A 27417-nucleotide genomic window follows, 5' to 3' on the forward strand; every position below is an offset into this window, starting at 1 on the left:
ATAATGTGCTACGTTACCATTTGGAAGCAGAGGAAACTAATAAAGAGTTCCAAATATTGAGAAATCACTGGAGAGGAAAGAATTCTTATTGAAATGTGTTTACATGTTGATTCTGTTTGATGTTGCCATTAAAAAAATGTTTTGATCTCTTGCAAAGAAAGCTACACTGAAGAGGTATTTTATGTGCTAAGCTGAACCTGGCATTAGCCTAGTAATAATTACTAGGACAGCCTGTCCCTTGCATTAGCAAAACTGGAGAATAAAAGCAGAGGCAGCGTCAGCGGAGGCTTTGATGCTTGTTGGAAATGTCTAACATAAAGATCTGCTGTGTTGTAGTTAAAAACAAAAGGCGTTTAGGCTGACTCTGAAAATTAGAGACATTGATAAAAGGTGTCTTGTACCTACTAATAACCGCCTAAATGACAGTCCTAAAATAAGGAGAAATCCCCGGAAAGCAACAGACTGCAACCGTGTCACAGGCCTCCCACACCTGCGCCCTCACCACCTGCTCTCATAGTCAACCTTCTTGCATATTTTTTTTTTCACACTGCAGGGATCGCTGTGTTCTAGGAGGGTATACTAGGAGAATCTTCCTGAAGGCTAAGTTTAGTATGACTTTAAAAGGTGTATTGAGGAGTGTGATGATTAATCTCCATTATCAATTTGATTAGATTAGAATTGTCATGGAAATGCGCTTGGGTGTGCCCATGACAGCGTTTCCAGAAAGGTTTCACTGAAGAAGGGGAACCCATCTTGGAAGTGGGTGGCACCATCAATGCAGAGGTTCCTGGGATGAAAAAAAAAGGGTAAAGAAGCCAGTTGAACATCAGCATTCATCTCTCCTTCCTAACTGTGAATGCAGTGTGACCAGCCGTCTCACACTCCTGCCACCGTGCCTGCCAACACTATGGGCAATACTTTCACATTATAAACCTTTCTTTCTTTTGCTACTTTTACCAAAAAGTAGCTGTTTTATCCTATTAATTAGAAAAGTAACAGAGAGGAAAACACGAGGGCATTCGAGCCAGAGGCACCTGGCTCTGCCACTCGCTGGCTGTGTGAACTTGACCAACGTACAGAAGTTTCCGGAACCTAGTTTCCCATCTGCAAGCACTGTCTATGAGTCAAGATTGTCACGTGTACTCATTAGAGATGCTGTAGACAAAGTACCTGGCATGGGGCCTCTTAGAGGCCAAGGAAGTATCCATAGCTGGGCAGGGAGTAGGAGGAAGACTTCCATGGGTCTTGTACATCAGTGATGTGCAAATGAGAAGAGCATCTTGTCAGGACCAAGGATGAAGGAGTGGTCATAGGAAATGGGTGAGGTGCTTGAAATAGCTCATGAAACACAAGCAAGCAAAATACTCTGGAGAAGGGTGTCCAAGCTGAAAGGGTGACAATTTCAGGGACTGGAGCCTGAAGGAAATTTTAAAACCCGGGTCTATTTCTTGTCTTGGTGCTGTGACTGAAAACTCCCCAGAGAAACTGGGAGGGTGGGTGGGCTTACTTTGGCTCCCAGTTTGAGGATACAGTCCATCATGGTGGGAAGGCATGGTGATGGGCATGTGAAGCATCTGGCTGTATATCAACCGTCAGGAAGCAGAAAGGGGTGAACGCTTGACTTGCTTGCTCCTTTTCATGCAGTCTGGGATGCCAGCCTGTGAGATGGGACTACCCACATTCAGAGTGATCTTCCTTCCTTAGTAAAACCTCAGAGGCTTACACAGAGGTTTGTCACCAAGGCCATTCTAGATCCTGTCTTGTTGACAATGAGGAGTAACCAGCACAGTTTGGAAGTGATCAAATATGACTAACTATAAGGTAGAGAGAGTTTTAGTGTGCATAATACAGGGGAGTTTGGCCTGTGTGGGATTGAGGAGGCCTGGTAGACCTGTTGAGGTTGAGGTTGGATGATGGAAAGCCTCTGAAGTCTAAAAGAATGATTGTGTTCCCGTTTTGGACGTAACGGTGGCGCCTGTGGGGTGTGTGCTCGAGGCTTGTGGGAGGAAGTGAGCTTTAAGCAAAGGTGATGATGTCTTCTAGATTTCCCCCAAGGATCAGTGGAGTGTTGAGCACATGGCAGGTTCTCTGAAAACTCAACAAAACCTTGATGGACTGGAACAAAAGCTATTATTCTGCCGTCACTCTCTCTCTTTCGTGGTTCCCTCGTCAGTGCCATTAATTGGTCCCTCTTGCCTTGAGTTGGTCACCCCTGGCCTTTTACTTAATCACTTTAAGTGAGTGGAGGTGTGACATCAGCATACTGTAATCTATGTATCATTTACTGTGCAAGGGTCTTTCTTTATCTTCAAAAGGCTCTTGGAGATTTGAGCCCTGCAGATCTGGAAAATCCAGCTCCACAAGGCTGTGGTTTTCTCCAAGGTGGCTTCTTCCAGGTAGGAATCATGGGAAATCACTCTTCCCAGCCTCAAACGCTTGAGGCCCTACCTACATTTCAGAAATTGTCTTGCTAATGGCTCTTTTAAGCCTCCTGGCTCTGAGAACTCTACAAGCTTTTGGTTCTGACTGCCTTCAAGCAGAGCAAGACTTGGTTAGGGATGATGATTCATACCTAATTAGGATGGCCATAGGCTGTCAAGGGCCAAGAGAAATCCTTCCATTTGAGGGAGTGTCCGATGGGATAAGAGACTGCTGTACCCACCGTGGACCAGAGAGTGATGAGCAGTAACTTAGAACCGTAAGTCCATATTTCAATCTCTTCAAATGTTACTTTTGAGAGCCCACTGTGTGGCAGGCAGAGTACCACATACTAAGATAAATAGGGTGAAAATGGCCCTAATCCACATGTGCTGCCTATAAAAATATATTTATTTATTTATTTATTTTTCCTATGTATACATACATATAGATAGACAGACAGACAGACAGATAGATAAATAGATAGATAGATAGATAGATGATAGATAGATAGATAGATAGATAGATAGATAGATAGATAGATAGATAGAGATAAATGTGGGTACCACAGTGTGTATATAGAGATCAATCTCCAGCCCCACACAAACCAAATACAGTGGCATATGCTTATAATCCATTGAGCATTGGAGGTGGAGGTGAGACCATCATTTCAAGGTTCTCTTCATTGTGACTTCAAGACCAGCCTGGGAAAGATGTGTATGAGAAATGTTTGAAACATTTAGTAATGCGATTCTTGTTCTATACCTCATTTCGTCTTTTCAAGAGCAACTCCGGGTGCCAGGTAGCAGTTGTGAGTGACAAGAAAGCCATTCTGGTTGCCAGTGAGAACATGTGTCCTTGAAGGCTGGTTTAGTAGTCCCTCCCAGGTTTCCCATCACAAGCATCCCATACATGCACACATGCAGCTTATTACACAAGCACACATGCATTGTATACTTTAAAATCCTGGGCACATCTGGAAAGAGATGACTGGTACCGATCTGGCTTTGTTTTTTGTTTGTTTGTTTGTTTGTTTTTCAATTCAAAGATATTGCTCATTTAGTTCTGCCTTCCAAATATTGTTTCTCAATTCCTTGTGTTTTCAATCTTCATCTTTCCCCACAAAGAACTGTCAAATTTCCAGACTTATACTGTTTCCTAGAATCACAGGCTAGACCTTGAAGAGACAATAGAATTCTAATTTAACCCCATTGGAAGTGCCACAGCAGGATTAACATGAAGAAATGCCCAGCAGGAGTCTAAAAACAAAATAAAACAGAATAAGTAAACTCTGGAAAGGGAATTTGGAGGTAGACATGTGGGGCTGACAGTCACTGGACATAGTATACCTCAGATAAGTCCACTGCTCTGCCCAAGCCTTCAACCACACTTCAGACTTTCTGGATCAACTTAGAAGTTGCCTGATAGCCTCTGCATATGACCTCTGCTGGCTTTCTCACTTCGTGTCTGGTAGCTACTCTGCCCTCCACACCATTTGGGAACAAGTATGTTTGCTCTGTCTTCTCTCAAGCTGATATTCCTCCAGCAGGGCTCAGACTCTGCCTTCTGGAAGCCTTTTTCTGAACTTGGGTTGTAGGCTACTGGAGGGAATGCTGTAATGAAGTAGAAAAATATATTAATTGCCTTCACCAGTTGCAAATCTTGTGGGTGTTTCCTAGAACAGCTTTCTTCCTGTTCTCAGGGACATTCGAGGCCATCTTGACATCTTGTGACATCTTGACTGCATCTCCACACACACCCCACACACACTCCATGCAGGTCCAGCTCTGCAGCAGCCACGGTGAATATGTGTGTGGCTTTCTTTTTCTGTAGGAAAATACTCAGGAACTTGCTCGATTTTCTTCTTTTTATCCTTCACTTACAATACTTTCTTTCTAGTTGCACCATCTCCAAGGATATGGTGTTGGGCCATCCTGTCTGGAAAGCCATGCCAATTTCAGAATTAAGCCAGGGTGGTTCTTTGTCCAACCCCACTGAAAACTCAGTAGTTTATTTAGGAAAGTTAGAGAACTTCCCTTCCAATTTATCATCCAGGAAATGGGGCTGGAAAAAACTCACCCTATTTTTACAAGATAAATAAAACCTAGACTTAAGACATTTTGAAAAATATGTTTAAGTATAAAATATAAACATGAGATTTGTATTACCGCCGTGTTTGATTTTAGTTAGGGGAAAAAAGCTTCCAGTCCTTCATGTGGACCTAATAGACTGTGTCCTGCTAGGCAAGTGCTCTACCACTGAGCTACCTCCCCAGCCCAGTTTGTCCTGTTGTAGTTTTTTTTCCCTCCACCCCTCCTAAAATGGAGACTTTGAGTCAGGTGTGGTGGTACATACCCATACTTCCCACACTCCCAAAGACTGAGGCAGGAGGGTCATGAATTCCAGGCTAGCCTGAGCTACATGACATTCAGTCCCAAAACAACAATGTATAGAGCTGAGTGTCCCAAGAGCTACTCTGTATTCTGTCTGGAGTTAGTAGGTGTGAGACCTTCTCTGACTTAGCTAACTTTTTTGCGCTTCTGCGTCCTCTCCAGTGAATTGAGAACAGCCACAGTGCTGTCTGTTGGGATAGCTAAGTACATATACTCTGCAGTTATGGTTCTTGAAAATTTATAAACTACCAATGAAGTTGGAGAGGTGACTCAGTTGGTAGAGTGTTTGCTTAGCATGCACAAAGCCCGGGGTTTGATTTCCAGCACCTCATAAGCTAGCCATGGTGGGCCATGCTGTCATATAGCACACAGGAGGTGGAAACAGGAAGATTGGAGTTCAAGGTTACTATCAGCTACATAAAGAGTTCAAGGCTAGCCTGGACTACATGAGACTCTGTCTATTAAAAAAAATATATACCAAAAAAACTACAAATGTTCATGCCTGTGATAAATATCATGATTTCTTCTGTGGACTAATAACCATGCCAGACAGAGACATAGGTAAAAATGTATTTTGAATTTCCTTTCTAAAAGAGCTTTTTATACTTTTTTCTTGTCCTAAATGTATGAGCTACTAAAGAAAAAGGAGCCAAAATGGATTGAACATATGATGAGATGTACAACCAGCAGGTGACTGTGTAGGTTACATGTTAGTTACATAGCCAAAATTGAGGATATAGGAGGGACCCACTATAAATGAGTCTTGATGTCACAATAAAGCCAGGTGGCTATGTGCTAGGGTGTGTCCCTATGTGTGGCATGCCTGTTCTTAAGTTCAACCACTGAGGTCTGGTGGATGACTCAGCACTGGTGGCGTGTTCTGTGAGACAGCATTCACCTCCATGGGAGCTGGCTTTGCGTTCTTCTCTTTCCTTTCCTAAATCAAGTCTGAGTGAACAGTTGTCACTTGCTAAACTATACCCCCCAAAAGATGCTAGATTACCAATCTCTAGCATCCCTAGTATCCCTAGTAGCATGCCTGAGGTCTTGTTTGGAAGTATAGTGTTTGCATCTGACCAAGTAAAAATGAGGTCCCTGTAGTATGGGTGGTATCCTTATAAACATGGAAAATTTGAACACAGAGAAAGCCACTCAGAGACAATGCTATGTGAAGGAAGGCATCAGGGAACATTAGAGATGGCAAGAAGACCACCAAAGTGAAGAAAGAGGCAGGGAACAGTCAGTCCTCCCCACTCCCAGAGAGGACATGGTAAGCAGACTTGCTGACCCCTCATTCTGGACTCCGGTTTCCCAAGACACCTAGACAATACATTTCCAAATTTAGGAACCACCTAGTTTGTGACCCTTCACTATGACCCCCAAGAAGTCAGCCCACATTGGCTGGCCATTTTCTGGACCCAACTCCACCCCGTCTGATTTGTGACCTGGGACTTGGGCTTTCTGGGTGAGCCTGCATGTGGTATGCAGTGGTTGGCAGTGTACACTCCAAGAGATGATACTTCCTGTGGTTTGGCTTCTAAAAGCAAATGCATTAAAGACCAATCTCAAGCCTTGGGGTTTATTTAGAACCAGGCTTCTTTGTGTTACAATGACCTCACTCCATCCCTTCCCCTAAGACCACCCCTTTGGGTGCTTGAGGAGCGGAAGGCATACAGGTGAGCAGCAGACTTTTCAAAATCACTTCTGCAAAGCCCTTCATTTTCTGGTTCTCTCTGCAGGCTTGAACACTGCTTGTGATGATTTGAGGATCTATTGTAAGCCTGCTTCTGCTGGGAGCTTGGCAAGCCTGTGATGAGAGAGGGAATGTTTCTTTTTGCTTTTCACTTTTTTTTTTTTTTTTGAGTTTGCATGTTCTTTCTCTGAAGGATGCTAGCATCTCTTTGGGGAATGTTAATTTATATTATATGAAACATTTGAGGTTTTTTTTTTTTTTTTTAGAAACTTCCAGTTCAACATGTTGAAATAGTGGGTTTTAATTTATATGTGAAAAAAGTAAACTTACCTTGCAAAGTTATTAGAGAAAAGTTTTGTCATTAGCATGCCCCTAACTAATTTATATAATTAGTATGCCCCTAACTCACTAACACGGGAGACCCCACCTCACAGGAAGGGTCTCATGTCCTCCACTTTAAGGCTCCTAAGAACTTTTTTGTAAAGTCCATGAAACCACATTTGGAAATCCGCTGGAAGTTGAAAATCCACTATTTCATGACTGTGTCACAAGGAATTGTGTCTTGTAGTAGGGATTTCACGCCCTTGCTTAACAGGAGAGACAATGAAGCCTCAAGGGGAAAAAGTAGCATGGTCAAGATCAAAACCCAGGATTTCTAACCTCTGTTATGCGATAATACTGAGGACCGTGGTTCAGTTCCAGAGACCAGGGAGAGGGACAAAGGGGGAAGAGACCTGAGGGGTGCCTGGGAAAGAACATGGTAGGCTTGGAAGAGAACACACAGGTCCCCGAGAAGACCTGGATCTCAGCCAGGCTGCTGCCTGGTATGGAGGCAAAGCCTAGAGTCACTTGAGTTAGACCTCAGGATGCTGAGCGAGTTTGAAATTGTATGCTTCATGCTGAAATGCTGAGGAATTCAGTGATGGGCCTGGAATTCACTTGGAGGCATACAATCAGCCATGAGTCAGCACTTCACGGATGTTTGGGTAAGGAATATTTGGCATTCCATTGTGAAGCTTTGTTCGTGTTTGAAATTTCACATGAACAAATGTTAGGGCTCTCAGATGTACTTCTGATTTTTCCTGCCTCCTCTCCCTCTTGACTCCATTGTTCAGCCTGCTCCTTTCTCCCCACCAGCCACTGACTCATTCCCCTGAAAGAAAGTGAGCCCTTCCCTTCGGTCTGAGCCTAATAAATAGATGCTGAGAGGTCTCCCAATACCTTCCCTCGTTTTTATTTCTTAACAGATGATATGATGGATGGCTGTACTTTTATAATAAATTCAAAAGCCTCCCCCTAGCCCTCACCAGTTTGAATTTCACAAAAGAGCACAGAGATGAGAGTACTTTAAAATAACCCTCAGCTAATTATACATACAACTGCATTCACTAAGTGGGAATATTTTCGGGGTTGCTTTGCTACCCAGTGCCACCTGCTCACAATTGAAATGGGCACAAATTTAGTTCCATTAAACAAAACACAGTGACTCCTCCTATAGCACAAAGTCCTTTAGTCCTATTTTGGAGTTGGGAAACTAGCGCTGTGTTCCCTTGTCGGCTCTGGGCCTGTGTCAACCACACCGCAAGGCTGTTTACTTGCATAGTTTGCAGTCTTGCTCTGAAGACTAGCAGGCAAATGGATTTGTGACAAAGTGCTTTGTGTTTTAGAAAGGTCCTTACAGACCCGGTGGCATCTGAACTCAGAGTTTCAGCAATTAGCAGTCCCCATTACACACATTGGATTCTTCAGCCCATTAGGATTTGGGGTTTTGGGTTTTGGTTTTGTTTTGTTTTATTGTTGTTGTTTTTTTTACTTTATTTTTTTTTCTAGACGGGTATCTTCACTTTGCTAGGAACATAATAAGGTCACTTAGGAGGAATCCATTCATCTGCTATTGATTTCTGATGTCTGTAAGTCTAGACAGGGTGTTTCTTTGAGGATGTGAAAGTTAGAGCTACGTTCAAATCAGACTCAATTGTCAAGCTCTTTCTCTGCCTGGCCTCCTTTGCTGTCTCGGGAACAGAACTTGAGAGCTGGGTGTGGTGGCTCACACAAGTAATCCCAGCACTCAAGAGGCTGAGGCTGGAGTTTGAGGCCATCTTGGGCTACATAAGGAGTTCAAGGCTAACCTGGGCTACACAACCAAACCCCATCTCAAATTCAAAATCCACACATATGAGGTGTACACTGGCTGTGTTCTCAGAGAAAGTATCTCCCTTTTCCAACTCCTTTTTTCACTTGATGTCTGGATCAGGAGAACTTAGTTATGTTATGCAATCAGGAAGCCCAGCTGTGCCCATCTGTCAAAAAAGGAGGAAACCGCATATCTGTCCCTGAAGTCTGAGATTTTCCTGATCTTGCCGCCCCTTTCCACAGCTCCCCCACCCAACTCCAACACCCTTGCCCTCCATTCCTTTCCATTTTCTCCATTCAAAAACTCCTTCCTCCCTAAGAAAAGCTAAAAATACAAGCAGTGCTTTCCAAGGAGCTTCCCTTATTAGGATCGCATAGTTGAGCTCCCGGTGAAAGGGAACTTTCCTTATGCTGACTGCTCAGAGCTGGGTCTTTATAAGTCTCCTCTCTTCTGAAATGATCACCCTCATCCGAGCCCCGTTATCCTCTCCACGGTATCAGAAGGTGCCAAAATGCTTGGAAAAACCTGATGTCTATATGTTATGGGGACCCCACAGCACCCCAGAGCTATGTACTTAAGTTCAGAGATCTTAAGGTGCCAGGACCTTCCAGCCATCATTAGTGGAGAAGTGTCAGATGATTGTGGCTATCTCTAGACATGAAGCCTCCAGGATCCCAGAGCCACTCCTGGGTTGCCAGGAGTGTGCTGACCTGCAGCCCAAGGCCCAGGGAAGGAAGAGCCTGACGCTGAGGTTCTCTGAGCAGAGGTCCTGTTGTGTGTGATCCTGAGCCACAACTTGGCTGGCTGACCTGGACAGCTGGCTCTGGTTACTGTGGGAACAATGTGAGGAAGGCCATTGTCAGATTCCTCCAAGCTCAAAGGCACGGCCTTCTTAACACACTAGGTCCCTGCTGGCAAAGGAAGACAAGGAACTGAGCAAGGTGGAGTCTGGAGAAGGCGAAAGCTTTGAGCAAGCCTTTGACTCCTGATTTCTCTTGGTTTGGAAGCAAGGCTGGAAGTTGTTCTGTGACCCACCCAGCATGGCATACTAAGGTTTGAAGCCCCTAATGCCCTGTACGCCCCTAATCGTTTTCATTATGCTAGACTTGAAAATGAATAAAGAGATTGCTGGTCTGGTTATCCTGTCCCCTACCTCGCCTATACCTGGACAGGGTCCCTTCTATGTCCTTCTCCTGTTGTTGCCCTGGTAAAATGCCTGGCAAAAGCTCCTTAGAGAGGGAAGAGTTTTGGAAGGGATACAGGCATGGTAGGAGGACCACGGCAGCTGCTCAGATTGTGTCTGCAACCAGGAAGTGGAGAGCAGAGCAGGGTGGGACTGCCCTGCAGAATCTCACGATCCCCTCCCTCCCAGGGAGCTGCTTCCTTCAGTGAGGATCAGTCTCCTCACAGCTCCACAGCATTCCAAAGCGGTGCCAGCTCTACACCGGCATCCAAACACATCAGCCATTTCACATCCAAACCACAGTGGGGTCTCACTCTGTAATTCAGGCTGGCTTCGAGCTTCAGCTACTCCTGCCTCAGCCTCCTCAGTGCTGGGATGGCAAGCATGGACCACCATGCCCAGGAAAGTAGAATTTCCATATGATTTCACGTGCCACAACTAAGTCCTCTGGCTGCGGGAAGTCCTTATGGGACTTCCAAGTTCAAGTCCAAGCCCCAAGTTCAGAGTTCAGCAACCAGCTTTAACTCAAGGACAAAGCTCTAAAAGTAATAGACAGTAAATGTAGCCAGAAAGAAGTTTTCCTGTGTCCCGCAGCCGCTTCGTCCCAAATAAATACACAGAGGCTTATATTAATTACAAACTGTTTGGTCTGTGGCTCAGGCTTATTGCTAACTAGCTCTTTTATCTTAAATGAACCCTGTAGCTGGAGTTTTCTCTCCGGGTCCCGCCTAGCCCCGGCAGTCTGACAGGCCACTTATAAAATAAACACACAGACACTTATATTATTTACAAACTGTATGGCCATGGCAGGCTTCTTGCTAACTGTTCTTATATCTTAAACTAACCCATTTCTATAAATCTATACCTTGCCACATGGCTCATGGCTTACCAGCATCTTCACATGCTGCTTGTCATGGTGGCGGCTGGCAGTATCTCTCTGACTCAGCCTTCTACTTCCCAGAATTCTCTTCTCTCCTTGTCCCACCTATACTTCCTGCCTGGCCACTGGCCAATCAGTGTTTTATTTATACAGAACGATATCCACAGCAGAACCCTCTATTCATCTATGTATCGCCACAAGTCTCATGGCTTTACCTGTGTTCCATTACATCTTGCTCCCTGGGGGTCCCAGGCATCTCCCCTGACTCTGCTTTTCTTCTCTCTGTATCTTTGCTTGGATTTCCCGCCTGGCTATAACCTGTCTTGCCATAGACCAAAGCAGCTTCTGTATTAACCAGTGGTAGCAACACATATTCACAGCACTTATTTTCTGTAGACTCATGTATATGCTTGAAAACATATACATTCTAGAAAGTTCTGACTATGCTGAAAGTCTGGGTTTTGTGAAAATTGCTGGGGGCCAGAGAGATGGCCCAGCTGGTAAGGGCACTTGCTGCCAGGCCTGATGACCTGAGCTCAAATTTGAGAGCGCATGTGATGGAAGGAGAGAGCAGACTCCCACAGGTTGTCCTCTGACCTCCATATGACTGCTGTAACCTGCCCACTCCCTCACACAGAAAATAAATGTAAAAGAAAAGGTTTAAAATAAAACAGGGGCTGGAGAAATGGCTCCAGAGTCAAGAGCCCTTGTTCCTGCAGAAGACCCAGGTTCAGTTCCCATGGCCCACGTGGTGACTCACAACCTTCTGTAAATCCAGTCCCAGCAGATATGCTGACCTCTTGTGACCTCCTCAGACTGCATGCCTGTGAAACACACACATATGTAGCTAAAGTTTTCCTGCCTGGCCCACAGTCAGGACAAATCTCTCTCACCTGCCAGTCCCACAGCCGCTCAGACCCAACCAAGTAAACCCAGAGACTCATATTGCTTACAAACTGTATGGCCGTGGCAGGCTTCTTGCTAACTGTTCTTATATCTTAAATTAATCCATTTCCATAAATCTATACCTTGCCACGTGGCTTGTGGCTTACTGGCATCTTCACATACTGCTTGTCATGGTGGCGGCTGGCAGTGACCCTGACCCAGCCTTCCACTTCCCAGAATTCTTCTCCTCCTTGTCCTGCCTATACTTCCTCCTGCCTGACTACTGGCCAATCAGTGTTTTATTTACTATCCTATCAGAGCAACACATTTGCCATACAGAACATCCCACAGCACACATATGTGGAGACAAATACTCATAAAAACCTAAAAACTAATAGCTGAAACAGTGGTGACCAGAACACATAAAAATCAGTGCCTAGCTAAAATTTGCCACAAGGCTCTGGTTCAAGCCTCATTTAGAAGATTAATACATAGGTAATTGATCGTTCTTTTTCTCCCTGCTTGCTTTCCTGTGGAGTCTCATGGGACCTTGTTTTAGGCTATGGTTTTTGGACTTTGGGGCTTTCATTTAAACCTTTCACTATTTTAAACATATTCCAGGTTGGCTTGTCTTACTCCAAATGAAAAGAATTGAAACATTGCTTCTGCATAGGAACTTAAGTTACAGAACTGCTGTTTTTCCATAGGTGGGAAAAGGTATTGTAAATTATCATTCATCAGGAAGCAGGCACTGACACAGCTGCCCCCCCCCAGCGGCCTGGGGACTTGGGAAGAAACAAGCAGAACTAAAGCCACGGCTCCATTCCACGCACACTGCTTGCCCCACACTCCTGCCTCCCCGCCTTTTCATTTCCAAGTCCTCTGTGGTGTGCTGGGTTTAGATGCACCGTTTCTAGGAAGAGTGTGTGCAGCTCCTGGAGAGTCACATCAGAAGTGTCAGGTGTGCGGCTTGGCATTGTTGGTGTCTTCCTTTGCATGAAGTGTGAACATGTGAATGCATGTCTCTGTGTGTGTAGGTGTGTATGCATGTGTATGTATGTGTGTGTACATGCATGTGTGTCTGTGTGTGGATATGTGTATGTATGTGAAGGCATTTGTTCATTTGTATGTCTATGTGTATGTGTGTGTGCATGTATGTATTGTGTTCCTGTGTGTATGTATGTATTTTTATGTGTATACATGTGTATGCATGTGTGTATGCTTACATGTATGTGTGTACATGTATATGTATTATGTGCATGTGTATATATGTATGCACGTGTATATATATATGTATGTATGTATGTGTGTATACATGTGGGGGGTGTTGTTTCTCAAGGTCCCACCCATCTTAAGTTTTAAGACTAAGATCTCCTACTGAAACTCTGAGTGACTAGGCTGGTGGGCCAGTGAGCCCCAGGGATTCTCCAGCCATGCCTCCCCAATACTGGCATTACAAGCACATGCCACCACACCTAGCTGTTTTTGAAACATACGTCCTAGGAGACTGCACTCGGGTCCTCATGCCTGCAGGGCATGCCATTTACCAGCTGAGCTGTCATGAGCTGTATCTATCTGTTGGGAGTACACAAGGACCCACCTAGGTCAAGACTTACCAATGACCCCTAGTGGTCCAGAGCATTGAGTACTCCTTGGTGTCCCCTCTAGAGAAAGCCTGCTTACCCTGAGTGCTGGGATGAGCTCAGTGAGGTGTGTAAGTTAAGGCTGTCAAGGCAGGGTGACAGGGGGGAAGACAAGCTGAAAATGCAGCCTGGCTCTTAGTGCCGTCACTTCTCCTTCCCCTTGCTGAAGCTCAGCTCTCTCTGCTATTTGAAGAGAGCAATTTAGATTTATATTAAGGAATGCATAAATAGGTTTCTGTGATGGAATCTCATCTGGAGTGAGTGCGGATAGCGTATGCTAATGAGCATGCATGGGGCCTCCCCTACAGAAGCAGCTCCCACTAACCCCCCCCCCCCTTCACCTGCTAGACATCTGAAAGCAGCTCAGAACTCAGGCTGTGGGGGGAAAGGTTAGCCCTTTTTTCCTGTCTCTCAATATTCACCTCTCCTGGTGGAGCCTTAGAGCACTTGACAAGCCTTCTCGTGATTCCAGGTGATGGATTTCCCCCCGAGACCCTTAAGAGCTGGGTTTACATAGAAGCACATACGACTTCGATTTCAGAGTATTTGACTGTCTCACATCATTCGGCATCTCCAGAACCTCCTTTGACTCCCCCCCCCCCTGTGGCTCACACCCTCATTCTTCTTCTTGGAGTTTTGGATGCTCACTAGTGAGATGTCACAAACCTTTAGTGTCAGGCATGCCGTTGCACAACTTTGGCCAAGGGACTTTTTCTGGGTGGGACACAATTTCCTTTAAGTGAGGAGGCTGGGTGAAGACTGTTGGGGGTGAGCCCCGACCTCCCTGACATTCTGTAACCTCCACGGCTTTGTGCCTTCCGGGATTCTGCAGCCTCGGGGACAGTCCACCTTGCAGATTTGCCCCCTGTTCCTGGTCTACGTTCCTTTCATCCCTGGAAAGGAGCTCAGATTTGCTTCAAGGTGTCCGGTCCACAAGCTTGCAAAAAAAAAACCCTTATCACACCTTGACCCCTGTCCCAGCTACTGATGAAAGTTCAAGTCACCAAAGATTGTGAGCTTCTGGGGGTCAATAGGAAGATTCCTCAGAGCTGGAAAGGAACAAACACAGAACAGACCCTTAAAAAAAGGTACTAGAGCAGAGAGGCTGGAAGCGGGACTGTTCACGGCTTAGAAGGCCCCCAGAGGTGTCCAGGATGCTGCCACAAGTCTCCAGTGACTTTATACAAATCCTTTCCCTCCCCCATAAGCCTTCAGGCTTCGGGCCCCCTCAGACTCTCTATGAGAACAACTTCTTATTTAGTGCTGTTGTATGTCATAGTTATATAAACTTTTTTTTTTTTTTTAAGGAAAAAATGCCATGGGTTTTGCATTTTTGAAAACCACAGGCATGTAGTGGGAGAGCTTGTATGCAAAGCAGCATGGCCTTGGATGAGTCATGTGATTTCCTCAAACCTCATCTCTGTTATCTGGAAATTAGGCTGGCCAGGGGCTCCCAGTCTGTCTTATGGGATGACTTAGGGATGAATTAGAGGCAGCTCCTCCTCCTACCATTCCTTCATCACACACACAAGCACACATGGGTCTCTGCAGAAGCCTCCTCATTGGGAGAGAGATTACACATGCAGAGTGGTTATTTCAAGCTGACAGATAAAACACAGATAAAAATATATAGCTCTTGAAGCTGTGAGTACCACCATCAAAGTTACAGTGTGGTAGCAGCTGTTGTTAACTAGACAATTTAATAATTGTGTGCCTCGACTCTTAAGTGTGAAAACTACTCATAAGCCCTCCTCCATGCACCTCCTTCAGGCATATCTTACTGAACCCTCTGTGCCTTGGTGTTCCTGTCTGTTCAATGGATATTAAAAAATGGAGTCTGTTTCCCTAGAGTGTTGGGAAGGTTAAGCCAATTCACATTTGTTAATAGAATAGAGGCTACCATATGGGAAGCGCTCTATAATATGCAATACTGTTACTGACCCTTCCCCTGCTTTATAATGGAGGTCAACACTGTGGGGCACGTTTTAAAACGGGGGTCTGTTTCTTAGTTACCAGCATGGCAGTCATTTGTGTTTATACTTTTTATGTTTTTTTGAGACAGAGTCTCATTATCCCAGGTTGGCCTCAAACTCAACTAGGCAGCTGGAGGTTCCCTTGAAATTCTGACCCCCTGTCTTCACCTCCCACATGCTAGGATTACAGGAGTACCCCCCACCGCACCTGGCTTGTGTGGCGCTCTCAAGTCGAAGGGTGAGGGCAGCCTCAGGCGGAGAAAAGAGATCCCCCTTCCCGCCAAGCCTCCCTCAAGTGGACTCTTCTGCTCTCACTCCCTTTCCTGAGGTGGATTGACACCCCCACACAGAACAAAGGATTCACTTTGCAGAAAGTGCCCTCCTGTCTTGGTGTGTCATCTGCCTCGAAGGGTATAATTTGTTTCTGCTCTGCACAGGAACTCCCTGGAGGAGGCTCGGTGGACGGTATGCGGCACTCCTGTATTGATCGGTGACACCACTGTGCTATAGTGAGTGGGTGAGATCATTCTTATCAGGTTACTCTAGTCACTGACCTTGAGGCATCTCGGTGACAAACCCGTATAGATGGATCCCTGGTTACAGACTGCCCTTGTGGAGAGGGTGACTAACAGTTTTAAAGAAATGACTGCAATCATTTCACATACCCCAGGGTCGGGGGTGTCTGTATTAATAAGCTCAGAGAACCCCTAGGTCTTGGTAGCCCTATTTGGGGCTGATTTTCAGGAGTCTCTTGATCAGTACTCCTCTCTTATTTTTTCTCATTAGATTCCAATTTTCCTCTAAATTGCCATGACTATAATATTGTCAATATGAAGTTCAGAGTGAAATACTTGTATCTTGGAGCTAGTGGGCTGCTTTCTAGCTTACCTGCTTGCTTGCTTCTCTTCCTTCCTTCCTTCCTTCCTTCCTCCCTCCCTCCCTCCCTTCCTTCCTTCCTTCCTTCCTTCCTTCCTTCCTTCCTTCCTTCCTTCCTTCTTCCTTCCTGCCTTCATGCCACCATGCCTTTCTTCCTTTCTTTCTATTCTCCCTCCCTCTCTCCTTCCCTCTTCCTTCACTCTCTGCCTCCCTCTTTCCCTCTTTTCTTCCCTCCTTCCTTCTCTTCCTTCCTTTTTCTGGACAGAACTAAAAAATAAAAAGACGCTTACCACAAAAAAAGGTAAGCAAGGAGATAAAAATGTGCCTAAGAACCCCCTTGCTCAGAAGGAGCCTCGGGAGGCACAGTGAGCTATCTATGCCTTTAATCTGTGTCAATCCAGCAGCTTTAAGGAGAGTCCCTGGCCTATCGGACAGCATTCCTCTCTCCTGGCCAGACCTCATCCATGCTGGAAGAGGCGGGAGGCTTCAGTGGACAGACTTCCCGTGGGTTGCAGGTGAAGGTGGCACAGTAGATAGAAGAGAGTAGATTAAAATCACAAGTATGACTTTTGACCATGTCATAGTTGCACTCTGGTTATGAAATCATTCTAATAGACAGCTCCTGTGCACTGGAGCCCTTCTCTGGAAGGCAAGCTGAGTTGGCTCTCACCCTGGATGGCATCACATTGGCAGAATTCAACACTTGTATCCTCCAGCAGTTGGCAAGCAGAATACTTTGCAAGGTTGAATAGCAAGGAAACACTCAAGACAGCTTTAGCATTTGGGGTGCTAGTGAACTTGTAAAGCACCTAAACCTAATAATGCCCCCTTACAATGACCTGAATAGATTCCATCTTTGTTTTGTGGTAAAGGGGATTGCACCTGGCACCTTCTACATGCGGAGCAAGTACTCTATCAATGAGCTTTATCAATGAGTCTCCAGCCCTAGACTTTGACTTGTATAAAAAGATAATAACAACTTTGATACCGAAATCAGAAGAGGCATGCTTTTCCTGTATTGTCTAATTAACTTCTAGCTCAAGAAAAATCTTCACATTAAAACTAAAAAGACCCAGCCAGCCATGAAGGCATACTTCTGCAATCTTAGCACTCAGCTTCAAGGGCAGGAGGACCAGAGCCTGGTTTATTTACATGGTCAGCTCTAGGCCAGTCAGGACTGCTTAATGAGACCCTGTCTATAAAAGCAAACAACAACAACAAACAAACAAATGCATAAGTAAAGAAACACAAAAGTAGCTGGGCATGGTGGCTCAGGCCGTAATCTCAGTGTTTAGGAGCCTTACACAAAGTCACTGGTACAAGGTGAGTCAGCCTGGGCTATGTAGTAAGTTTTAGGCAAGCCTGGGCTATAGAATAAGACACTATATCATAAGTGAAAAGCAATGAACAGAAAGTATGCTTCTGTAAACAGCACCAATGATATTCACAGGGTCACCAAAATAAATTAATAAGGAAATCAAAATTTTAAAATAGACTCAAAAGTAGGAGAGAAACTTAAGAGGAGGAGGGACTGATGGGTGGAGACGGGGCAAGAGGGGATAAGAAGGGGATGAAAATGATCAAAACATATTATCTATATGTATGAAAATGTCATGTTGAAACCCATTATTAGTTACAATTAATATGTGCTAATTAAAACATTTTAAAAAGAAGTTAATTGACTAATGACCAAAAAAAAAAAGTCGTCAAATAACTAAGACTAGATAAGAACCTAAGGTAGAGTGAGTAGTCAAGCGCATGGGAATTACACAAGAAACAGACTGTTACACATGTACCTTTCACTGAGATGTGTATCGGCTAGGGAGATAATGATGTGTCGTTGACTGTGGTGAGTACAAGGGCTGAAATCTATCCACACAACAAAGATAAGTGAAGGCTTTGAATGGAGCACCAAGCTCTACAGAGGCCAGTGCTTGAGTCCTGGTGGCTTCTGCTAATTAATAAACATTGGCCCAATGTCTGTCACTTAACAGCCTGGTGACAACATAGAGGCAACCGCCAGCCACCCTTTCTCCTGCCAGAAGAAGCTATTTGTAAAAGAGGCTAAAGAGAGAAAGCAAGAGCGTCATTTCTGTTACATGAAATGTGGAATAAGATCGTAGGTGCACATATAATTGTGTCCACATGCATACATTCTTGGTAGTGCTGCACACTCGCTATCTCAGAGTTAGGGAGATGAGAGCAGGAGGACCTGGAGTTCAAGGCCAGCATCTGCTGGTTACCATGGTGAGCTTGAGGCCAGCCTGTCTCAGCACCTTCTCCCCAAAATGTGTGTCATCAACCAATACATCTTCGGTACCCCTAGCCTAATATTCATAATACTCCAACTTCCAAAACGTTTTGAGCACCAATAGGATGCCAGGAACGGCGAATCACACGCCTGACCTCAGGCGACAGTATAATAATCAGTATCTCTCTCCCAGAGCTGGCTAGATGCATAGGGACATTTTAGTTGTTAACTTTCCTTTAAAAATGCTCCTAAAATATCATTTCCAGCTTGAGGTTTAAACAGTAGCATTGGAAATAGAGTGGTGGTGGGAAGGAAGCCTTTGAAAATTGACTTCTTTAGTCAGTATGACAGCAATTGTATCTTGGTGTATGTGTGCATGCGCATGGGAGTGTGTGTGTGTGTGTGTGTGTGTGTGTGTGTGTGTGTGTGTGTGTAAGAGAGAGAGACAGAAAGACAGAGAGAGTTCCCTAAAAACAGATCTCCACAGCATATATTTACAATCATCTTTTCCAGTTTAGAAGAATTTCATAACTTGAAAGTCGCCCTGTGAGATGCTAGTAGCTTGTCTTACTTGAAGTCATCTTTGGGTTCACGCACCTCTTTATATATGGTGCTGTGAAAATGCATTCCTTCCTTCGGGTTGCTCAGTATGTAACATAAAGGCCAGGCACTGAGTGCCTAGGAAATGCGGATATGGAAATAAATACTATAAACCTTAAACTCTCAGAGCTGGACCAGAATTTAAGGGAAGACTCACAAAATTTAGAATGGGATATCAAAGTCCTTCAAGGAACATGCATGTCATATAGTGTAGGGAATGTGTAAAACTGACTTAAAGTTCCGCTCGATTTAAATCAGGTTGCCTGTATGCATGGCTTTATTAGGTGAGGACTCCATAAGTGATACTTATTTACCCTAAAGTAATAAATGGAAGAATTGAATGAACTAAAATTCATCCATTATACCCGGCGGCCACCACCATGGCCAGTGTTCTCGGACTGTCCTTGTTCTTATGTATTCTTGGGGTTTGGGTTGTCAGCATTGCGCTTAGGTCAGATGGAAGTGTGCTCAGCCGCCTCGCTTTGAGAACTGAAGTAAAATGCTGATGGAGATCGTTTAGGACCGTCTCTCTGCTGTTGATTGCATGCTTGTGGCTCATAATCAGAGTGATGCACAGTAATTGTTGGACTCACTTGCCAGGGCTACATTTTGTGGTGATGCAACTGTCAGCACTTTAGGCCCGTTGTTCTGCCTGGAGAGCGCTTGCCTAGCACCCACCGGACCGCTAAGGCAAGACTCTTTGCTGAGTATCACGGGTAAGTTCCCTTGCCGCTCTTGTTTACTTACCCTCAAAATAATTACCTGAAAAAGGACTGTCTGCCGACTTAGGGACAGCTGGCTCTTCCTTTTTGTGTCTGTCAGAATGCTAGTGTGTGGAGACTTGAAAAAATAACAAAGACAAGAAACACATAATGCAGGGAGCTGGGGAGCTCGGCTTTCCCCTTTGGTCAGGAAACTGACAAGCTTAGTTTTGTCGCTTGTGTGTTCTTGAGCCTTGCTTTGCCCTTCTGTGCAATGGAGCTACTAGAATGACTAGGAGAGAGACTCAGTTTGAGCTGGAAAGGAGGGCTAAACTTCATGAGCAGAAATCAGCTGTTCATTAAGTGATGATAGCCAAGAGTAAGGAGCCTGCTGCTTTCTCAGAGGATGTGAGGTAATATGTCAACTTTCTGTCACTCTGTGTTTCATCCAAGATAATCATCTTATAAAGGGAGAAGAAGGATTAGGCTGGCTCATAGTTTGGGGGTATCAATCCATGATCAATCACCCCCTTTTGGGGGCCTTCGGCAGCACAAGACAGAAATGGTGGGAGCACATGACTGAGGTGACGTGCTCACCTCATAGCCAAGGAATGAAGAAGAGTGAAGGAAGCTGAGCATTCTCGAGTCCTCTTCTAGGGTATGTGCCTGTGAGCCCGGAACTTTTTTTTTTTCTAGTTCCTGCCTCTTAAGGCTCTGTCACTTCCCAGTAGTGTCACTCTGGGGACCTACCTTTCAACCTCAGGGCCTTTAGAGGACATTTAAGGTCCAAAGTACAGCAAATGCAAGATGGCGCTTCCAAAGGTCAGCAGCCCACACATTCACTCCAGTTGTGGAGTACATAACATCAGCAGTTTTCTGACAAGGTAGACACATGTAAGTGTCTCTGAAGAGACTGGGTGAGCATCTTAGGCTCTATATCAGCTTTACTTGGGTTGGGCCTGCAGAGACAGAATGTGTTATGACCCATCCTGTGTACCCTTCAAAGAGTTTGAAGGCAAACCTAAGTCTATATATAATACTCAACTTTGAATGCACAAAAGGGTCACTATACAATCTACAATGGGTCCCGACCATCTGCTTCTCTGTCCCTGAGAAAGCAAATGGCGCAAAGCAAAACTCCTTCCCTATTAGAACTTCACTACTAGAGACATCTTGCCAGCTCCCGGATTGCACCCATTGAAGATTTGTGGCAAGCAGTTCAGATTGTTTTCTGTGAGCCAGTAAGTCCCAGTGTGTGTTGTCAGAAAGAGGCTTTTGGGTGTTGGGTGTCTGAGCTCTTCTCTCATCATTTTAATTCTTTTTTCACATGGTCAAGATAGAAGAGTGATGCTCTCTTGGACTGAAGGATCCAGCCACCATGAGATGTTGCTCAGATTGCAGGAGCTGGAACCATTGAGGGAAGATCTTACATTACTCACTTTTCTCTTTGCTGAAATCAAATACCTGACAAGAAGGAAATTAAAGGAGAAGGGCTTATATTGGCTCACAGTTTGAGAGTGTAGTCATTGCCTTATGGGAGGCAGGGGGCACACTGTGGGTGGGGAAGGCTCATGGATGTGGCTGCAGGAGTGTGAGGCTGCCTGCTCATATCTGGGTGGATAAGGAAGCAGAGAGGGAGGAAATTGGGGGCTTGGTTGGCTTTCTCCTTTTTAACCTTTTCATTCAGTCCAGGACCCCAGCTCATAGGATGGTGCCACCCACATTCAAGGTGTATCTTCTCTCCTAAGTTTACCCTTCCTGGAAATGAGCTCACAGCAACGCCATGATATGGCTCACTCATGCCCTAGGCATTTCTTAGGTTGCCAGTAGATAGTGAAAATGGTCCATCATGCATCTCCTCTCATCATACAAGGGGACTCATGCCGTTGACTCCCGCGTGTCATTTCCTGAGGACTCTGGTTTCACAAATAAAATTTTATTTCTCATTCGTGTGCTTCTCCAGAATTTTCAGTTTCAGTGTACCCTATCTTTCTCTGCTGTTCCCTACTAACCCCTCACCCCCACTTCTTACCTGCTGGTAGTTGCAGTCAGGAATACTTTCAAAAGATGGACTGCATTTGTAACTGGAAGAAAAAATGTCTCCACACCCTTGGACGTCTGTAGGCATATCTTACTCTCCCAGCCTCTCTCCAAAGCGGCCTTTGTCTGAAATGTGGCTGATGATTGTTAGAGTTATAGCACAGCCTTGATAATGGAAGGTGATCATATGGCCTGTGACTCATGCTACCACCTCATGTATGTTTTATCAAATCAACTCTTCTCTTTGAGGAAGAAATTACACCAGAGACACTGGCATTGTACAAATAGCCCCATGCTCGATACCTTCATGTGGCATGTTCCAATGTCCTTTTCATGGGTTTTGAACTCCAAATAATGTGGATTAATTCTAGAGCCACTCAGAACTCTGCAGCACTCAATTCGCTTTTCTCTGCATCATAAATCCACTCCACCATGACTGGGCAAAAAACAGGGACATTTGTTTGATGTTAGACTTACGATTTCCTACTTTAGTGAGCATGCGCATTGCCTGTCATCTCTGGTCCCCTGTCAACATCTCCTAGCTGCTCACTGCAAATGGTGAGCTGTGATTTCATTCCCCATGGTATATGTGTCAGTTTGTATTCTTCTGAGCTCACCCACTCAAACCCAAACAAATTTTTGCTGTTAAAACTTACTATATTTAAGCAATCTGCCTTTCCCAATCTTGAAAACAGAGGAGAGAGAGAAGACACATGCTGCCATGGCATGCAGTCATTTCTCATAAATATGGATACATGGGTGGATTCTGTATGTTCAACAAATAAATATTTCTTGACTCATTCTTCCAAAGCAATACTCTTGCAGTCCTTTAAAATGTTTTGATGTAAGGCTAAGTAGTTCATGCATGAGCCTCTGGGGTTGAAGAAAGTAGGTGTGGTGACCCGTAATCCTAGCACTCTGGAGGTAGAGGCAAAAGGAACTTAAATTCAAGGTCATTCTTGTTTGTGTACCAAGTTCAAAGCTAGCCTGGGCTACCTATTTTATTCTGTTTCAAAAAAATATTAAATGTAGGTAAATTTATTGGCAATAAAAGGGGGTTTTAGTGTATCAGCTATAAAACATTAGTTGGCAAAATGGTATGAATACCCTAAAACATGTTAAACTAAATTATATATGTACGCATAGGTTTAATTCTATTTCAAATGCATGTATGTATTCCTGGGCACAGGGAAGAAGGTAGAGTGTAAGTAAAAATATCGATACTGGTTCCTAGTGGGAACTTCCTCATTTCCGTTTCTTGCCCCTCCCATCTATACCATGTAACTGTTTTTCAGTAAACAGCTTTATTTTGTTCTCATTTGTCTCACCAGATTGGGGGTGGGTGGAGAGGGTCAGTGCACTGCAGGTACTCATATCCAGATAGATTCTAGAAATCTCTCTACAGCTCTCCTCTTGTTACAGATACATGAATGTGGTGAGCTAAAGGGGACTCAAGGCCGTTCTTTTTTTTGTCTCTCCTGCATGCCTGGTGCTGCAGTCAGACTCGCAGAGAGGCATGCAGCAGCTGATGGCATTGTTGGAATTATGCAAATGAGGAAAACCCAGAGGGTTCCCATGGCTGGAATCACTCAGCTAGGGGTGGCAGAGCTAAGAAGCACACTTGGGCTGGCCCTGAACTTTGCTTTCAAGGTCCTTATCCTTCTTCCTGTAGACATCTCATCTGTCTTGAGGATGAAAGGGCTCCTTGTGTGTGAGCGAATTATAAAGATCCCTCCAGAGGTGTTGCTGGTGTGCCCCACTCCCTGCTTGGGCTGTCTCTGGCCATCTTTTCAGTCAGGCCTTCCTTCATCTTCTCTGCAGCCAGAGTTAGATCTCAGATGGCCTAGCCTTGCAGCATCTGACAGCACCGTGGGGTGGGTGTCGCCTGTGTGTGAACAGACTTCTCTCAGGCATGCTAAGGCAGGCCTTTCCAGGTCTGAGAACCCACCTTTTATGCTGATGGGGCACCATCAGCAAAAATCCTCCAAATGGCCTCATGTCCTTTCTCACCGTCTGCTGACTCGTAAGAAAGGGACAGGAACAGGTTAGGATGGACTCTAGATACTTGGGGATGCTGTGAAACCTGTTGGGATAGCTTTGATTCACATCCCCTCTAGACCCACAGAGGTCCCTTCAAAGTCTCTGGTGATCTTTAGGAACAACCTGGAGCTGGAGCTGGAACTCTGCTGCTCTTACTCCTTTTCTGTCTCCATCATTCAGCGTTCCTCTGGCCAAACCCTGACATCATCTCCCTTCTTTCCCATAGCCGGTTGGACCAGTCAGAGCTTGAGACATTGTGGCTTCTGCATAACCTTACTTGGTGGGCTTGTTAAGGGGCCTCCATCACTTCTTGCCAAGTCTGTGTTCCTAGGCAAACCTAGTTACTGATGGCTGTTGGTCAAAGCTTAAGGATGTGGCACTTGGGAGAAAGAAAAACCAAAATGCAGTAAACGAGGAAAGTGGGAGATTTTAAAAGACCCGCCTAAAAATATTTCCCACACACCACAATGTACATGAACCTTAATCTAAGGCTCATATAACTCATGCTAAATAAAACATGCATACCATGATTTTCTGTATATTGATTGTTGAAAGGTGTTTTAAAATTCATGTCATAGCTGCATATCACCATGTGTATCTACTAACCACGGATGTCCTCGCCCTTCCCACCCACCTACCTGACTCAGCAACTAGGCTCCCTAGCTGTTGTTTTTAAATCTTTTGTTGATGTTGTTTTTTCTCTCTTTCAGTTTTCCAAAGAAATTAGACCAAAACTTTCTTCTTGAGAAGAAACCAACCTGCTGTTGGCAGAGGGTGAGTGAGCCTTTAAATGTACCATCTATTTTTGTCCATGTCAAATTGATGTTTGATACTGTGAGGTTCCAAGATCAAGCGAGTGCTAACAGGCAGGCTGGGGAAGTCTTCTCAAGCTTGGAGTCAAGAGGCTCTTTCCCTCTTAGCTCGTTTGCCTGGGTCTCTCCCAGAAAAGGTGGTTTTGCTCAGAGCATTTTCTCTGCTGCTTCCTGCTGTTTCCGAGTCTCATGAGCTGCCCTCACGGCTGCTGTCACCTTGTACAGTTCACAGAGAAAGTGTCTTTCCTTCTGTGACTGGTGTATAGAGATAAGGCTGTGGGCAAGGGGAGACTTTCTGTCTAGTTCACATGGCTGCGTCTCCTGAGTGCCATGAGAAAGAGCAATCGCTTATGAGCAGCCAATGGGGCCTCCCAGGCTATCTGGGAAAGTCCCTGTGTACAGATGAGATCGCTGGGATGCAGTGGGCGCCCAGAGACCTGTGACATCATAGACAGTAGCAGAGCCAGCAGGGTGAGAACAACATTTGACTCTCAGCGGGGTGGTCCTGTGGAGAGATGATGGTTTTTAACCCACAGCTTGTTTCCAAGAAGATAGGTTTAGTGATATAATTCAATTTAAATAAAGCACTAATACCATGATAATGGCCTGTTGCCCTAAGGCAGATGCTGAAGTAGTACTGTTTGGCTTCACAGTCATCATGCTACCAAGAAGGATTGACTGAGTAGGTGCATCTGGAAACCATCCGGTGTAGACCTCATTGGCATGGGCACAGTTGCATGACTCTGCCTAGGAATATGTAAAGAAATATCTATTCACCTTAGAGAGGACAGTGATGACATAATAAAGAAATGAATCCACACAGTTTTAGCCTAGTGGATCAGTGAGTTTGCTGGATTAAACAGAAGTAGAGAAGGGAGGACATAGAGGAGCGTAGGTGATTCCAGCCGCTGCACCACCAAAAAGCCACTCCAGCATGGGTGGCAACAAAAACTTGATCCGTGGAGCCCCCTGGCCAGCTGTTGGCAGCACAGAGCCGCCTGAAAAGTCTTCCCCACCCAGCAGTTGTTTGCTGCTTGTCTAATCTTGTGAAGGGGCCTGTGAATCCTGTAAGTTTCGTGAGCTTCCTGAGTCATTGAGTCACCCTCCCCTTTGGGGAGGGAGCTGTGTCAGCTCAGACTAAAGAGCCGCATACGTGCATATTTTCCTTCATGCTCTTTCCAAACCACTGCCTTTGTCCTGCTGTCACATGCTGAGACCAGTCAAAGGCCAAAGACCAAGCAAACCAACAAACATGTGTAGAACGAGGCAAGCAGGACCTTGGAGCGCACACAGTACAGTTGCAAGGACTTCCTCCTCTGCTGGACTCATCAGTAGTTTGATCTTGACATTCAAGAGGGATTATTATGTAAAATATCATAACCCCCTTGTTCTTTACCAATTAGATGCAAAGGAAATTCACACTGAAGCCATGAAGGTTTTGTGGTGGTTGGGGGAAATTTTAGCCTAAGAAGAAGCATGAGAGTATGGAGTAGCTCAGTGGTAATAGTGTTTACTGGTAAGACCCCGGGATCCACCCAACATCAAACATAAAAAGTAGCAATCCTGCTGACAATACTCTATTCATTTGGGATATACAAAGTTTGGAACCTCTTTTCTTCATTGCCCTAAGGTGATTTCGTTTGTTTACTTGCTTGCTTTATTTTGTTTTTCTGAAATAAAACTACATTTTGAATGAAAAAAAAAAGTAACAATGCGGAGTAGATCAGGGACTGGTCGCACTTACACTTTGACCTTGTAGAACATGAGTGGCTGAGTTCTGTGTCTTGCCGTGTAGAGGGCTGGAACTCTGAAACAGTGCTACACTCCACTGATAATGGCACTGAGCATGGATGGTATCCCTTTAAGGGAAATCCAGTGGCGTGCTCTTGCCAGCACTGAGATTTTATTTGCTAGAGGCCAAATGGCAGCGGCACGTATTGGTTCCATAGCAACATGTCTGTGCAGCCAGAAAAAAAAAAAACTATAATGCTTGCAGCAGCCAATGTATCCTGGGCAGACCCACGATTGCCGTAATGCCTCCTGCATTTTCCGGCCTATCTCCCTCTGCCTTTTCCCTTCCTGGGGCCTTTGATAGTGGGCAGTCTGCGCTTTGTCATCCTTGTTATCAAGCTCTCCTGTTAACACTTGCCTGTGTCCTTATCCAGCCTGGAACTGGGTAAGGAGGAAGGTAATGCCCATGATATCATTCTTCAGCAGAGCTGAGCACCTCCCAACCTTAGCTCTTGAGAGCAAGTAGGTAATTGCGTTGCCTCGTCTCTGTGGCAGGATAGCTCTGTCATAAGGACATGCCAAAGTCTGAGATTCCTGTATATGACAGTCAGCTCCTCCTGGCTGGAAGGTAGGCATTGAGCCATGGGTGATCTAGAGAGCTCATGTCACATGCTGTGGACCTGTGAGACCGGCACAGTAGGGCTACACAAAGAAATACCATTCCTTTCCTTCTAGAAGGTTCTACTAGGGAACAGATCCTAACTGAAGTTTCATCACTGCTCTACCCTTGGAGCTTTTGAATGTCTCTGATATTCTCTGTCTTTCACATCTGTTGGAAATACTCTGGTTTCGGCTGATGCTTCTCCCACCAAACTCTGAAAGCCACAGGATCTCATGCTACAGCCCAAGCTGGCCTGAGGTTTACTATGTAACTGTTCTGTTTCTTTTCCCATTGCTGTGATAAAAGACTCTGAACAAAAGCAACCTAAGGATGAAAGGGTTTATTTTAGCTCACAGTTCAAAACACAATCCATCATGCAAGAAAGGCAAGGTAGCACGTGCTTGAGGCAGCTGATCACGTTACGTCTGCAATCAGAAAGAGAGGTCAGTGGATACACGCATGTATTCTGATGCCCAACTGGCTTCCTTCACTCCGTACAGTGG

The 27417-nt window shown here is 45.0% G+C and overlaps 1 protein-coding gene across 11 annotated transcripts in view; it reads left to right on the plus strand.

Moving 5' to 3' along the window:
- Window positions 1–27417, plus strand: part of Atxn1 (ataxin 1) — a 415680-nt gene that overhangs the window by 207861 nt on the left and 180402 nt on the right. For 9 of the 11 annotated variants that reach the window (XM_028867699.2, XM_028867693.2, XM_028867691.2 and 6 more), the window contains one exon: window positions 24421–24484. The gene's annotated coding sequence lies outside the window, so the exon portion shown is untranslated. Of the gene's footprint in view, window positions 1–15639; window positions 15712–17696; window positions 19646–24420; window positions 24485–27417 lie in introns of those variants that run through there. The other 2 variants (XM_028867696.2, XM_037205766.1) reach the window with 2 other exon arrangements.

This window comes from Peromyscus leucopus, chromosome 5, assembly GCF_004664715.2.
Source record: "Peromyscus leucopus breed LL Stock chromosome 5, UCI_PerLeu_2.1, whole genome shotgun sequence".
In the NCBI taxonomy this organism is placed as follows: domain Eukaryota; kingdom Metazoa; phylum Chordata; class Mammalia; order Rodentia; family Cricetidae; genus Peromyscus; species Peromyscus leucopus.